We start from the raw sequence: 10406 nt of genomic DNA, 5'->3' as shown, positions 1-10406 counted from the left end.
TGGTAGGCCTGGTTATCTTTTTTTCCAGATAGTATTTATATTAGTTGTATAAAAAAAATATTAATATAAAATCTAATGCATAATTTATTTATTTTTTGATGTTACGAGTATATTTTTATTACCAGAGGGAGACTTTGCACAAAAGTCGATTGCTTGGGTACTTCTGTCCCATTCGTGTTTCTACCGTGAAGCAGTGTGTTTGCATGGCTGTGTTTCGGTTTGAATGTGATGGTGTATGGCAGTGAATTTACTGGGTACAGAGGAATAACACCTGAGTCCTCAGGAATGGCAACGCATGGGGGGTATCATGGGCGAAACAGTATACTCTGTTAAGTCCATGGTACAGCACATACCTATAGGCGACGATTACCACTTTCCATCAGGTGGGCCGTCAGTTGGTTTGCCATTCTAAGTAGCATAAAAAAAATATGATTAAATTTAATAATCGCTGACTCGACCACAATACATTTTTTACACAATTTTTTTTTAATAATTTGTATTTTTTTGGATGATATAATGGAATGGTAACCCAGGCGGGGTTAAAGCTAACGGTATACACCGATGGGGAAATAGTGAGGATTAATAAGCGATAATGAAAAGGCAGATCAGTTAGCCCATCATCATGAAATGTATTATCTATGCATCATTTATGTAAGTGTGTATCTACAATATATATAATACAATTTTATTTTTGGCTGTTACACAGGTTACACTCTGGGTTTGTTGTACGCGTCCGTGTAGCCTAACTTCAGGCTGTAGCTGAAAATCAGTGCTTTGCTTTTAAGCAAAACCATCACTGAGCTGTAGCCTATTTGTATCACTGCGACACACTTCGTGAATACATATTTCCATACTTTATCTTTTGTTTTATATTTTAAAAAGTAAATAATCTGATTGTATAAACTCATTTGTTAATTTACGTGTGTCATAAATGGCTCAAATAAAGTGTTTTTCTATCAATCTATCTATCATGAATACGCTTGGAATTCAACACGATGGATTCTAGAGGGGACCGTGAAGAGGTCGATCTGGTTGGGTATGTTGCTAGGAATAGGACCCTTAGTTTCCATTACTAACAATCCCTTCCCCCCCCCCCCATTAATTTGTATTTAACTTAATACGCAAATGCCAAAAAAAAACCCTAGTCACATTTACACACTGATCTTAGCCAAAAGGCCGAAAACGATAAGCCAATCATTTTCGTTATGTAGAAACGCAACTATTTAAACAATAGTGGTGTTTTTTATAGTCTTAGTTGCATCTGTAGCTATCAATATAATTTTTTTTTATTTTTTCTTTACTTTCAGTGCACTTACGTGCTTAGAGAATGACTTATATTCTTAAGTAGGACAGTAATGTTTTAAAATATTACCATAACAGAAAAAAGTGGAAGGAATCAAAAATGTTATTTTCTTATAAAAAGGGAGGTCCCACCGAGATTTGAACTCGGATTGCCAGATTCAGAGTCCAGAGTGCTAACCATTACACCATGGGACCTTCGAGAGGAGACTTGAAATCTTCTTTCACATTCAAAAGCTGTAATACTGAAATATCGGTAATTAGTAAAGATCGTCTATCATCGACCGTATCGCATTTTAGAAGTCAACTTCTTAATCAAACTAAACCTTATATCATTGACATAAGGCTAGTTTTTATTTAAACTTGTGAATTATAAATAAGCACCAGAATTCTGCTTCTTTAGAGTATGGAGATGTAAACATCAAAGGCCGATGGCATAGGTGTCCCAAGTCATACGTCTATTCACTTAAAGCTCCAGAGGGAGACTTTATACAAAAGTCGATTGCCTGGGTACCTCTGTCCCATTCGTGTTTCAACCGTGAAGCAGCTGTGTTTGCATGGCTGTGTTTCGGTTTGAAGGGTGGGATATGCCGTGAATTTACTGGGTACAAAGGAATAACACCTGAGTCCTCAGGAATGGCATCGCATGGTAGGTATCATGGGCGAAATACTATACTCTGTTATGATCATGGTACTGCTCATGTCTAGGCGACGGTTACTACTTTCCATCAGGTGGGCCGTCAGCTTGTTTGCCATTCTAAGTTGTATAAAAAAATGAATTCAAGCTCATTCTTATTTACTTAAGTGTTATATAGCTAACTTGAAAAAAAAAGCCCGAGTTGAAATTGTGCTTGAAATTTTAGAACTGTAGTCGCTATGTACGGATCTGTCTGTGTTTACAGTTTGATTAAATAAAAAAAACCACTTAGAATTTGATATATAGTAACATAATAGTGTATAAATATTAATAATTAATTTACTGATATCCATATTTGAATATTTGAAATCAATAAAATCTAACGGTGCAATAATAAAATCGTCTAGAAATTAAAAACATTGTGCTCGGTGATTGACTTACAGTTTGTAAAAATACGAGTATGTATGACTTAGATAACAGTCAATATAATTAAATAAATAAATAATAATAATATTTATTCAAGAAAGATACAGTTGCATAAGGTACATTTTACAATTTTTACAATTTATATTCAACGAGGAAATATCTGCATTACCATCAGTCGCCAAACCAGGCCAGACCTGTATCTTGGAGACTATGAGTGCGATTACCTATTTAGTACACTTTATTTACAAAAAAAATAAATAAGGAAAACTATATGAAAAGGTGAGTGCGTGTGTGTGTGTGTGTTTTTTTTTTAACTCACTTGACAAATATAACGAAATTTTAATTAGACGATGTCTGTACATGGAAGAAGAAAGAATATTTTTTTAGAAATTTTGTCTATGTATCTGTCTGTATATTTCAACCAGTATCACGCAATAACTACTGCGCCAAATAGCGGGGAAAATTCAAAATTTATAAATAAAAATAATAATACTAGTCATTTATAAATTTTGTTTTTAATACAAAAATCTATTTTTTTTTTCTATTATAAGCTGTGGAATTTACACACATTAATTTTGCATGCCTACAATTTAAAGCTATTTAAGAAATGTCAAAAACTTCTGTCACATGGCCTTTAATACGAGTATGTTAAATGTGTGTTCAAAGCAAATAAATATTACATTTTATTTCAAATAAAGTTTTTGCATAATGATTTGACACTTATCGAAAAAAATGTATCATTAAATAGTTAAGATTTGAACATTCACAAATATGTCAAACAGTATGTGATAATAATGAAAATTACTTATAAAATTAATTAGATAACTACTTAGATATTTTCAGCTAACTTCAAAAAGAAGGCTCCCAATTCGGTCGTATTTTTTTTGTGTATATTACCTCATAATATTTATATGAAAGGATATACTTACAGATTGGTCTCATAAAAATTTCAACAAAATCGGTTTTTTAGTTTAGTTTTTAAATTAAAATACCTGGTTAGGCTACAGTTGAAGTTGATTTTTATTTTTGTTGTATTACCAATACTGTATGTGTATATAGTACTATTTAGTAGTGTACACAATTTAATCATTATAATATATTTTTACCGTAAAAAAAAAAACTGTAACTTTTTTTCTTTAATTTAGAAATTCCTATTCGCTGACTTTCACATTTCTTCTTCTTCTTTTTTTAATGGCAATCGGTCGCCATTTTTTATTATACTATTTCTGCCATCGTCATGTATAAAAGGCTCGTAACTCGAACATTATTATTTTCTTAGAAGTAATATTCAAAATACATCACAGTCGTAACAGACAAATACGTATTATCCGATCGTATATTTATATATATTCAAAATACAGCTCTTCAATTTAAACTACATGTTCAACGTTGCCGCCATTTTTTAATTGTCCGACTTTTAAATTTTGAAATGAGTGCATATTCCCTTTAGTGTAGTGACTGAACGCGTACCTAACTCGATTATGTTATTAACATCATAATCGAATGTAAAGCGATTGGTTAACATCGATCATCGGTTTCGACAGGCGATCGTGCAGGAAGCCAACATGTGTCGTTGATTGCCAAGTGAAAATTTATTAAATTAACTTTGTATACAATAATATATACACAGATAAATATAAAAACAATTTCTTTGAATGCTACAAAACAGATGCAAGGTAGACTGTGATGCAGAGTATAACTCATTGGAATTAAATAAGATTTAACTATAATTATCAATTATCTAGTATAAATGTTATTATATTAAAAGTAGATTTTTCTAGGCATAGGCCTCCTCCATAGACTGCCATACGGAACTGTTCTAAGTCATCTGCATCCATTGACTCCCTGCAATGCATTTGAAGTCGTCACTCCATTTAGTGGGAAGTCGTCTTACACTGTATTTGCCCGTACGAGGTTGCCACTCAAGAAACTTTCTTCCCAATCAGTTGTCGGTTCTTCGAGCTATGTGACCAGCCCATTGACACTTCAGCTTGTTTAACCTTTGTACCACCATAGTAGCTACTTATTATATCAAACGGGTCATATGCTAATATTGTCACCCTCGTTGTTAAAAAAATGCATTTTTTTATTCGCATTATCAGACGCAAAATCGAGTATTATTTCAATATCAAACTAGGAAATAACCTATACACATATCCCTCTGTATTACTCACCATTATCATTAAATAAAATAGATTGCATCAAAGTTATCGAATGACCATACCGCTTTATTGCTTAACAATTAGTTGTCGGTCATACGAATGTCCTTTTATTCTGTAGTTCTCTACGATACTACCACAAGCTCTATATCTGCTGTATAGGGTTCAAATTTCTATGAAGCAACATTTCGAGGGTGTAACACAAAAGCTAACTGACCAGTGACCATGCAAGTGACCACTTAATTTATAACAAGTGTCCAAAGAAATAAAATAACACTCATCGTAATATCATTTTTATTTGTAACAATATTTACACAAATGTCCGGGACGGTCAGTATAACATGTAGAATAAGCATTATTTACATAAAATATGTATGTATGTATATATACAAATACATATTTTATATATTATTTATAAATAGAGTATTCTCAGTATACCTATTATTTTTAATTTCTAAACTTTAGAGTAACTTCACACAACAGAAAAAAGATTCTATAAAATACTTAATAAGAATATTTAATATGTACATGAGAAATAATAAAATATTTTTGCTAAATCTAGCTAGCTTACTTTAATCACCAGGCTTTGTATAAAAGTCGTCTGCTTCTGTACCTCTGTCCCATTCGTATTTCTACCATGAAGCAGTTGTGTTTGTATGGCTGTTTCAGTTTGAAAGATAAAATATCAAATATAGAAATAACTTTACAGTGTACAGAAGTATAGCATCTTAGTGCTCAGAAATGGCAAGTGTGAAGGGTATCATGGGCGATATAGTGTACTCTGTTATTTTGCTGGTACTGTTCATATATATGAAAGATGATCACAACTTACCATCAGGTGGACCGTCAGCTTGTTTGCCATTTAAGTCGCATAAAACAATTCGGCAAAACAAGCGACGTGCTGAAGAAGAGCCAAATTAAAAGTACCCGTAACTGGCGAGCGTGTATGAAAAGATTGATGAATGTGGAAGAAGCGAAAGAGGTTTGTTTGAATCGAAGCATTTGGCGTTCCATTGTTTCTACCTACCCTAATGGAAGACAGACGTGACAGATATGTATGTATGTATGTATGTAAAAAAATTCGGCTTAGTACATAAGTAGCTATTTTACGAATAATATGCTATAGTCTATAGTAATCACTTTATTGCATTCCTATTTATTTACGTATATGTATATTAAGTAAATATATATTATTTATTGAATGCCTTACTTCATTGGATTAGAAATTACTCAATGTCTATATATAAATTTTCATTAACAATCAAAACTGCATACTCATAAAACTGTACTCATAAATATACCAGTTGTAACCAAATCGTAAATCAAGCAATATATAATAAAAATATGCAATGAACAAATCAACTAAATTTATAACAGTCAACATCTCGTAAATCTATAATTGAATTAATCGGGTCCGACTCAAGTTAATCGAATTTAGTGGTTGCCCAATGAATGTGCCACTAATGATAACGTGTGCCTCGACAATTATAAAGCGCCCCATCCCTATTCAATCTGACCGATTGTACTTTTCGAAATTTAAAATTTGAATGTTTCTTTTCTAGAAACAAATAAAAGAGTTTTTTTTTTTTTATTTGATAAATAAATGTTAATATTTGGATTCTTTTTCATGTAGTATCTATGGTAATAATGTAAATGTATTACTCACATACAGCCCTAGTGCTTTTTTTTAAACTATTTACTCAGTGGTTTACACTTGTTTAATTCTTAACTTGCAGTATAAAAACAAAATTATATGCTGGTTCAAATAAAAATATCAGGTAATAGGTCAATAATATTCACATAGGAGTGTTAGACTTTCTTGGCGTTAAATACTACATAAGTCATATTATACCTTTAAGACGTCTCGTCGTCCATAGATACTTTTTATATTAAGAAAAGTCAAATAGTGAATTGTGTTTTCTTTTTTTTTTTGTGTAGTTTTCTATTTGGCTCTGATACTACCCACTTACTACTTCTTATGCTTATGTGTTAGGTTGACTGGAAGAAATCTCTTTTAGAGATAAGTTCGCCTTTGCTTATTTATTTATTTATTTATTACATCTACTGGATGAGCCTTACAGTCTTCCAATACGCTCACCCAGGAAATCATCAGTACAATAACATATTTAAAAAAGGAATAATACACATAAATAAATTTAATTTCTAAATTTCTGCACACTAACACCTTGTGGTCACTCGAAGAAACTCCGGTTATTGTTATTTGAACTATTTTGTTACTAATTTATTATTATTACTGAAAATTTTAGTGCAATCAAGAATATATATAAAAAATTTTACTTATTATCAAGATTACAATTGCAATCTTTACTTCATAGAGAGAATTCGATTTAATATTTTTTTTTAGATTTGAATTTCGGATACAGACTAGGTACAGAATTTTTTTTTTTCATTTGAGAACGAAATGTTAAGTATCACACACAAACCCAAGAGGTTTAAGTGGTACTAAAATCCATAGTTTTTTTTAATGTTAGTTAAATAATGCATGCTTTGTACAAAAGTCGATTGCTTGGGTACCTCTGTCCCATTCGTGTTTCAACCATGAAGCAGCTGTGTTTGCATGTCTGTGTTACGGTTTGAAGGGTGGGATATGGCGTGAATTTACTGGGTACAGAGGAATAACACCTGAGTCCTCAGGAATGGCAACGCATGGCGGGTATCATGGGCGAAACAGTATACTCTGTTATGTCCATGGTACTGCTCATGTCTATAGGCGACGGTTACCACTTTCCATCAGGTGGACCGTCAGCTTGTTTGCCATTCTAAGTTGTATAAAAAAAATATGTAGTTTATAATTTATTTTACAGCTAAAAGTAACTAATGATCACTCTACCACACCAATGAAATTGATTAAAGAAAAATTTAAACTGTCTGTCTGTATATTTGATGACAAGCGTGACCGATTGCAACAAAACAGTTTTTAATTGCATCAACATTTTATAGCAATGTTCACATTAATATTCATACATCTGTTTGTGTGGCGAGTTGCAGCGGTGACGAATGTGATCCGTGACCGATTTATGACACGCATTGCTACTTTTTATACAACTAGTGAACCCACCCAGCTTCGCACGTGTAAATGGAATTGTATGGCGTGTAAATGAAATAACAATACAGCCTTCTACTCGTATAGGTGAAATATTTTTTTAAAATAGATTACAATGTAACAAACAATCAAATCTTTGTTTATAATATCAGTACAAATAATTATAATTTTTGGAGCAATTATATTTATTTAGATTTTGTTCCGTAAGAAAATACATTATATATTTGAAATTTTTTTTTATACAACTCAGAATGGGAAACATGCTGACGGCCCACCTGATGGAAAGTGGTAACCGTCGCCTAAAGATATGAGCAGTACCATGGACATAACAGGGTATACTGTTTCGCCCATGATACCCCCCATGCGTTGCCATTCCTGAGGACTCAGATTTTATTCCTCTGTACCCTGTAAATTCACACCATATCCCACCCTTCAAACCGAAACACAGCCATGCAAACACAACTGCTTCACGGTTGAAAAACGAATATATTTGAATCATAACAAAAAAAAATGACTAGTAATCTCGATATTCCCATATTTAAAACAATAAAATCATAGATTAAGGATAGTCATTTTATTCAGAATCTTTTTAAAAAGCTTTTTGTACCATATTTTATTGGGCAACAAAGATATAAATCGTCTACCTATCTACAAAGAACAAGGAAGTGTCGCCTGGAATTTACAATTTATTTATAAAAAGACTTATGTACATTGTGTAAATAAATAGTGCTACACCTGTGTGCCTGTAACTATAAAAAACTAACAATTTATCATATATTGGGTTTGCTGGAAATTTCTTTCCGAAATAAGTTCGCCTTTATGCACTATTATGTTTAATTGTTGATCTAATATAATGTATACAATACAGAATAAAAAAATAATAAATCTACGAAAACGTAAAATTTATTATTTACCTGTGTTTGAAAAGCAAGTAAAAATGGAAGGTAGTAGAAATATATTAATGATATACACTGATGCTTGGTACTATCATTTCTTACGAAGATTTATATAAATTACGGATGAAATAATTTTCTCTGCATTTACGAAGAACTAGTTGTAACTTATGACTAGGCTGTATGGGGCATGCTCTTTGCCTGTCCAATTTTGAAGGAATTTTAAAACAAGAATTATTTGTAAAATGTAAAATAAATTTAGTAGAGTTATATAAACAGAGATTATTATAAAATATTACTATAACAGAAACTATAATATATTAAAACATAACCTCTATACTCGAGTAAATCCTATTAATTGATAAAATACTTATCAAAACGGTTTGAATTCGATTTATCGAAACGAATTTTAGTTACATTGTCTACCATTTTTTTTAATATATCGACAGATGATATCGTGAGCTTACGATTTCTTATGTCAATCCCATATAATTTCTACTGTTAATTTATCGAATCGATTAGTAGAATAAATTAATAAAGCTATGACGTGGCGTACACACGTACCTCTTCCTTCTGGGAAACGCTTAAGAAAACTTTTGAAGTGTGAGAATTTCTAAGTTAGAAATGCCTTTTGTAATAAGTACAATAGAAGAAGAAACTTGATCATTTGCCGAATATTGCTTAGTCGACCTAGGTAGGTATGTACTTCCGAAGTTTTAAAGAGAAGAGGCGCCAGCGGAACCCTTATTAACTTAACGAAGCCTTTAATTGCAATTTCGAATGAGACTTGTATACTTAGGTAGTACTTTTCTCTTTGCGAGGAAACAATTAATTAATACAAGAAAGGTAAAAGTTATATACATTTTAAAAGTGACAATGCCGTTTGTTTGATTAGAAAATGACAGTAAAAACAAGAGTATATTTTTTTTTTACTTTATTAAGAAATTTGTACTTTACCTACTTTATTAAAAAAAATACTTTATTAAAACTGTTATACAATTACATATTATGCCACAAAAAAAAAAAAACAAACCATCGACTTGAATCGCAAAACCATTTATTTCGATTTAATAACTAAATTACTGAACCAGCTTTGATAAAAAATTTATGAGACCAATCTGACAGATAAAAATATTTCCAAATCGGTTTCTAAATGAAGGAGTTCTGAGATAACAAACATAAAAGGCAGCCAAAGCCAAATTGACAACTTCTTCCTATTTTTTAAGTAGTTTGAAATAGGAATTTATCATATATAAAATAAAAAAAAAGATAAAAGATCAGTTTGACGAGACAGCATACGAGACGCGCCGTTATACCTACTGTCTAAAGTAAAAATTTCGGGTTAAAGAAGACTTCCGGATGAAGTCGAAACGATTGTCAGTCACAACAAACAGTCAGTTTATAAAATTCCTGTTAAAAATAAGTATATAGACATAATTATTATACCTATTTAAAACTGTTATTACTCTTTTGTATAAAAAAAAAAATAACATTAAACAGCGCTGTAATGAAAATACTGAATATAAGGCATTAATTCCTTCTATATCCAGCTGTGAACCTATTAAGCACTCATTGTTTTATTTAATTTCCATATTTTTAGAAATAATTAATTATTATATATATAATTTTATATATTATAATATAATATGTAAAATTATATTAGCAAAGTTTAAATAAATCAACCAATAGTGCCACCTATGTCCACTTTAATGCAACTTAATACTAAATAAATTCACAACAGATGGCAATACAATCGAATAAACATTTCACATTCAAATAAAATTCATAAGTATTAATTTTATTATAAACTAACGCTTTTTATGCATTCTACATTTACGTGTAAGATTGTAATTCACTTATGTTTCTATTTCAACATTCGGAACAACACTGCATTACAATTTGACAATGACAATTCATTTGAAAAAATT

The 10406-nt window shown here is 31.1% G+C and overlaps 1 non-coding gene across 1 annotated transcript; it reads right to left on the bottom strand.

Annotated features, from left to right (window-relative positions):
• Positions 1–1425: 1425 nt before the first annotated feature.
• On the bottom strand, positions 1426–1497 carry Trnaq-cug (transfer RNA glutamine (anticodon CUG)). Its single transcript has one exon. It is a non-coding gene; the product is annotated as a tRNA-Gln (tRNA).
• Positions 1498–10406: the final 8909 nt, after the last annotated feature.

Source organism: Galleria mellonella, unplaced genomic scaffold (genome assembly GCF_026898425.1).
Source record: "Galleria mellonella isolate WM207_F2 unplaced genomic scaffold, CSIRO_AGI_GalMel_v1 utg171, whole genome shotgun sequence".
Taxonomy (NCBI): domain Eukaryota; kingdom Metazoa; phylum Arthropoda; class Insecta; order Lepidoptera; family Pyralidae; genus Galleria; species Galleria mellonella.
This window is presented reverse-complemented; position numbering and strand designations above follow the sequence as displayed.